Raw genomic sequence first — 6,432 nt, forward strand, 5'->3', positions numbered from 1 at the left:
GCCTGAAGGAGCTTGAAGGGGATTGATGTCCTCTGGGCATGCTGTTGGTAGCACTTGTTTTCTAGGCTTTTCTTTTCCATTTAGTCTTCTTCTGCCTGGTGGTGACATCTGAGTTGACAGTTCTCCCTTCTCCAGCGTCCAGGCCCTGCTTCTTCCTCGCTCTCTAAAAATGTGCTGCTGTTAGATCTCTCTCTCTCCTTCTCCTTGCCCAGTAGGAACAGGTCCAAGTCTTCTTCCATCATACTGATGTGTATATGGGCAGGATGAGTGGAAACCATCCTAATGCTGAAGAGGGACCAGCCCCAGGTTCTCCACCAGGAAGAACAAACGAACTTTGAATCATTCAGGCCTAATTGTATGATGACGTTGGGTTTACATGGACCAGTGCTGCCGCCTGTGGCAGGACCCGTGTGATGCTGCAGTGCCTTAGGGAAAAGACAGGCACTGGCTGGTGGCCACTACCAGGAAGAGCTGTGTTCACCAGGGAGAAGGGAACAGAATTCACACCCCTGCTGGCCATTACCTATCCTGGTGTATAGTCCAAGCAACCCAGTGGGAAAGACCTAGAGACACCCATTTTCCCCTCCCATGTCTTCCAAGGCTGTAGCCTGCCCCACTAGCAGGACCTAGGGTGAACAGGCTGACCACAGCCATCGTGCATCATCATCCATCCACCCAGGTCTATGTCCCTGTATTCTTGGCTAGTACTAACTGACATAATTCCAGCCATTTCTGTTGAGCTGACACCAAGTGACTGTCTGCCATGGTGTGCATTCTTCAGAGCTGGCTTGGCTGCATAGTCCCCTGAAGGTGTTGCTGTGGCCAAGGTTGTCTGAGGAAATGCACAAGACAGAGATGGCAGGAAGAGAGAAGAGCTTTCACTGACCCACCTCTAGTCTTTTATATCTTCTTCACCATGTACTAGCCTCCAGTTCAAGCAGACATCAGTATCACCCCACGTTGAGATTGTAGCAGTCTTGGCATAATAAATATGAATAGAAATAATAGGTGCTCTGACAGTAGATATTCCTTTGCCTACAAACATTGCCTTTCTTACTGAATGACTCAGCGAGGTATTGCAGCATACATCACAGTTTTCCAGTGCTTTAGGATGATGCTTTGCCCCTTGGAGCCCATGGCAGCTTACGTGGACTCCCCATCCCATGGCTGGTCCAGTGCTTCTGGGCTCCCACACTCAGCCACACGAAAGAGCAGGGCAGCACCACTGCATGGATGCTCATCGGGGCAGGGCTACAGAAGGCATGTGTTTTCTCCAAGCAACTATAGCCTTCAGGAGAGGTATAATGTGTCTGTGCTATCCAAAAAGTACTCCTACAGCCTTCTGGGGCAGGAGGATCCAGGGTTTCCTTTGGCACCTGATTTCTCCTCCCTTGAAACAGAAAACCTAAAATTTTGAGGACTTTGGTGTTGGTGGTTGAAGTTCTTGATTTACCCTCCCATACAGCTCATCCCTCTTGTTTCAGCTCTGCCACTTGGGATTGCTGATGAGCAGGGATGGCTCCCAGCTGGTGTTCCAGTACATATGTTTGTCCTTCTGGGGCACTAGAACAGGACCACCACATATGCCACGGGCTGCTGCTGAGGAGAGGAGCTCCCCCTTTCCTGGGGGATATCCTAAAGTGCTGGCTGAAGGACTGGAGTAGGCCACTTTGCACCTTCACTAAGGCTGCTGCTGTTGTCCTGACTTCCCCTGCTTGTGTCACTCCAAAATCTGAAGCAAGAATTCGTCTTTCATTCATCAGCCTGGAGAAGGCTCCTTAAGGGGAGACCTTATAACAGTCTTCCAATACCTAAAGTTGCCAACAAGAAACCTGGAGAGGGGCTTTGGAAAGGGGCCTGTAGTGACAGGACAAGGGGGAATGGCTTTAACCTGCCAGAGGGGAGACTGAGATGAGCTCTTAGGCAGAAGTTCTTCCCTGTGAGGGTGCTGAGGTGCTGGCACAGGTTGCCCAGAGAAGCTGTGGCTGCCCCATCCCTGGCAGTGTTCAAGGCCAGGTTGGACGGGGCTTGGAGCAACCTGGTCGAGTGGAAGGTGTCCCTGCTCGTGGCACAGGTTGGAACTGGATGGGCTTTAAGGTCCTTTCCAACCCAAACCAGTCTGTGGTTCTATGACTGTATGACCTGGGTGGCAGTCATGCAGTCCTGGTGGCCACGGCCAACAGCAGTAGGCCAAGAGACATTGCGGCATAAACAAACTTGCCACAATGAAGGTGAACACTTTCCAAACCAGCTCTCTGAGGCGAAGAAAAAATAAATGGATTCAACAAAGGATCTGAAAAGATTCAGCACGCTCCGGTGCACTCTCATTCCCAGAGTGCAGACCCCGGCCCATGAGCATCAGGCTGAGCTCATTTGTGCTGAGGAATGCCATGCAGGGACTGGCTGCTCCAGCCTGCGAGTGCCTTTTTCTAGTATTCAGCTGGGCAAAATTATTGAGATTCAATCATTTTGGAGGAGAGGTCACATTTGCAAGTTTCCCCCTGCTTTGGGACTGAATTTTGCAGCTGTTTGAAATTTTTCTCATTTCAAAAGGCCAATGGACATTTTTCATGGAAATGTGAATTTGGACAAGTAAAGAAGCAAAATGTGAGAATACTACAGGAAACTCGATGCTCTTTTTCCATGTAGTCCAGCCAGCTCCACTCACAAGATATCACAGAAGCTTGGACAGCAGTATCCCAACCTTAGTGAGCAGAGAGACGGGTAGATGAGTAGACAGATGGGTGCATACATGTATTATTTCCCATCATTTTCTCTTGGTAACTGAAGTCCATAAAAATCCCACAGGAAAACACCTCCCTTAGGTGCAGCACAGTCAAGCAAAGAGCATTTTGCTTGGCCAGTATAGCACAGCTCGGTGCTGGACTCTGGGACATGCTGCCTGATGAGTAGCAAGATCTACTTAGAAAGGCAAGATCTGCTTGCTTGGCCCCTTGTCATGGCCTGATGTGGTCTCCTTACTCCCTTGATGCTCCCTGGTATACAGAGCAACTCCTTTCCATCCTGCAATGCAGATCAACATGGATCTTAGTGGTGGCTCCAGCTGCCATGGAGCAGTGGTGGTGACCCTACGAGCCCAACCTTTCCATGCTTTTATGGTTAACAACATGGCACTTTGTCTCCTGTGGACACAGTGCACCAGGCATCAGTGGCCTGCTGCCATCCCTCAGCTGTGGTGACCTGTCAAACCTCCCCAGTCAGTGCCACATCCTCCATTCTGGCTCTGCCGGGCTTTTGGTATGGCAGCACTCTGCCCACCACCCCTTAGCCCAGCACAGGGCTTTACTCGGCGCTTTACAACCATCACAAGCCTCGTTAACCTCCCAGATTTTACTTCCAAAGCAAACCTCAGCCTCTCCTTTTCCCAGCTCTCCTCCTGCCCCCCCCAGCCCCAACCCTTCCACCCACCCAGGCTGCTGACAGAGGGGCTGTAGGACCAGGGTAGGCCGCACTTTTTCTACTCATGACCCTGTCAGCCAAGTGTTCAGGGTGTTGAGCTGCTCCAGCTACTCTTGTCCTTGCAAAACGGTGAGAAATGTGCCATTTTTCAAAATGTCAAGTGTATTTTTACAAGCCCTGGGGGCATTTATTACATCAGAGTTAACCACCATGTTGTTCATTCATTTTTTCATTTATTCCTTCACCTGATCTATCTATTTCTGGGGGTTAGAACTGGATGATCATTAAGTTCCCTTCCAACCCAAACCATTCCATGATTCTATGATCCCTCATCTTTATGACAGCACAGTTCACTGGTTTAACACATTCTCCCTGTGTGCACAGGGTACCCGGGCTCATGCAGGGTGCGGGGACATGGGGAGGCAGAGGAGGTTCAGGGGATCCTGGGGAGTGGGGGGGCAGCTTTCCAGTTCAGCTGTGCAGGGGGAACATGAGGAAACCATTAATCAATGGGCTGGCCTGCACCATGTTTTCCTAAGGAAGGGCCGAAGACGGGGAACTGCTGTGGTCACTGGGGCACCATCTGGAGAAATGTGTCGTCTCCCTCCTGCTGAGTTTTTCCCACCTCAGTGGCGATGGAGAGGATGAGGCAGAAGAGAAGAGTGGTCCCCACTAGCACCCTGGGGATGGGGTGACCCTCCAGCAACTCTTGTAACCTCCACACCCCACAACCTGCACCTGCACTGCACTGGCCCTAAGGTATCTCTGTGATGCTGTGTCAGGAGGTTTGCCAGTGGCACATGGGCCATGGCACTAAAAAAGCATCCTACCCAGGGGTGCTGTTGCCCTGGCAGAGCCACGCTGGTCCCCCTGTGACTCTGGATCAGTATTATGCCTCCTTCCAGGTTTTTGCTGCTCAGCTGCTGCCACAACCTCAATCTCCCCCATTTCATCCTCTGTTATTCATGTCCCCATAGAGGCACAGGACCCAGCAGGACTGCTATTTCAGAGGGATGCCATGTCTCCATTAAGTCAATGACGGGTTGAGTGCCTCTTCATGGAGCAGGATCAGGCCCCCACTGCCAAGCCGTCAGCCAGCATCCATGAAAAAGAGCCTTCTATTTACCCGGCCACTGTGGCACTCAAATAAATGCTGGTGTTTTCATCTTGGGCAAGGTGTACTATCCAAAAAGGCTGGAGAAAGGGCCTCTCCACTGTCCCACCGCTTCCCCTCAGCACACCCATGTGATGGAAAATCATTGGGTGGAGCAGGGAGAGGTGTCACTCTCAGAAGATGGCTGGGGCTGGAGGAGCTCCACCAGATGATCCTGGGTTTGTCACAGCAAGGACCATGGTCCTGCTCACGGTGTGGGGATAAAGAGGATGGAGACGGGACAGAGCGGACCCAGCTCCGCACACCCAAGGCGTCTGGAGGGTCAAATCTCTCCCAGCACCAGCTGACCTCTGAAGCAGCAGTGCAGAGCCAGGTGCTGTATCCTGCTTGTCCCCTGCCTGTGCCCTGCCAGACAGATGACAGTAGGAGCAAAGCTTCCCTGATGCTTGCAGCTCCATGGCTGTGCAACGGGTCAGTAACGTGACCTCATGGCCACTTGAGGCTTTTGGTATGTGGTGACTTTTAAGCATCCCTTCCCAGTGCTGCTGGCCACCCACACCGTGATCCCTACAGCCTCGGGACCGACTGGGATGGGATTGGTGCTGATTGGGTCAGTGCCCCAGGAGAGTGCTCTCCACATCATGGCAGACAGGATTTGCTCATTCGTCAGCAAGCCCAGCAAAGCCTGGCAAGCTCTGGGGTGGCTTTGGCCAGCACACTCATACAGAGCTTCACACTGTCCCTTTTCCAGCAAAGCCAGACAGTGCTGGATCTGGGAGGGAGACAGGGTAGCTGGAGGGGGTCAGTGCGGTGGCCAGGCAGCGCTGACCCCATCACCAGCAATGCTCAGCCATTCCTCTTGCCCTGCCCCTGTTCCTCGGGTGCTGATCCCAACCTCCATTCCCATCCCTCACTCCAGTGCTCAGCTCCTCACCTTCAACAGCAATCCCTTCCCATCAACCTGCTGGATCTTATGGGGAAACTCCCAGTCTCGTTCGTTATGCAAAATCAGATCCCGGGGAGTGCCTGGTGAAATCGTGGGGCCTTCGTCTGCTCCGGGCGCTTTCAGACTTTTCCCTGGCATCCAGTGGGATGACCATAAATCTCTGCTACTGCCTCCGAGTCGAACATTTCCTCCGAGCCTCATTATTAATTTTCTGAAAGATCCCATAAACCCCCAGATGGAAAAATATGGAGGTATTTGCACATGTGCCGTAAAACACATTGCCCATCTATTTCAAATGGATGTGGCAATATATAAAACATACTTAGGGCATGAGCCAGGTTTCATGGTATTTAAACAAGGCAGCATGATGTAATTGGAATTTACAGTATAGGAGCAGATTGAAGCTGGGATGTGGTTGAGTACCATATATCTTCGATCTCCTGAAGATTTGGCCTGCTTTATAATGCCAAATGCCTTTTGTACTTGTCACCTATATTTTAAGTGGATGAACAGCTCCATTTGTGAAATATAACGGTTGGAAAATATGCATATTTTTCCATCTGAATTTCACAGCCTCTCCAGAGAGATTTGTCCCATTTCCCTGCAAACAGCATGTATTCCAAGGGATGCAGGTGGCTCAGGGCTTCGCTTCCCTCATCATCCTGCCCAGGCAGCTCCTGTCCCCAAGCAGCACAGTGCCACTGCTCCATGGCCTTATGCCACTCAATGCTCTGCACTGTGGGGTGAGGATGAGGACCTGTTGCCTGTAACCACTGCACCCTGGGGCGGGAGAGGGTGATGAGTCCAGGTGCTGCTGCATGAAGCTGGGAAGAGTAGAGAAAGCTCCAGGTGCTGCTGGCAGGGACACAGACAGGAGATGCTCCAGGCAGAGACAGCAACCCCTGGAAGAGGTATCACCATCAAGTGCTCAGAAAAGATAGATTCATAGAAT

The sequence above is a fragment of the Psittacula echo genome, assembly GCF_963264785.1.
Source record: "Psittacula echo genome assembly, chromosome: 5".
NCBI classification, from domain to species: Eukaryota; Metazoa; Chordata; class Aves; order Psittaciformes; family Psittacidae; genus Psittacula; species Psittacula echo.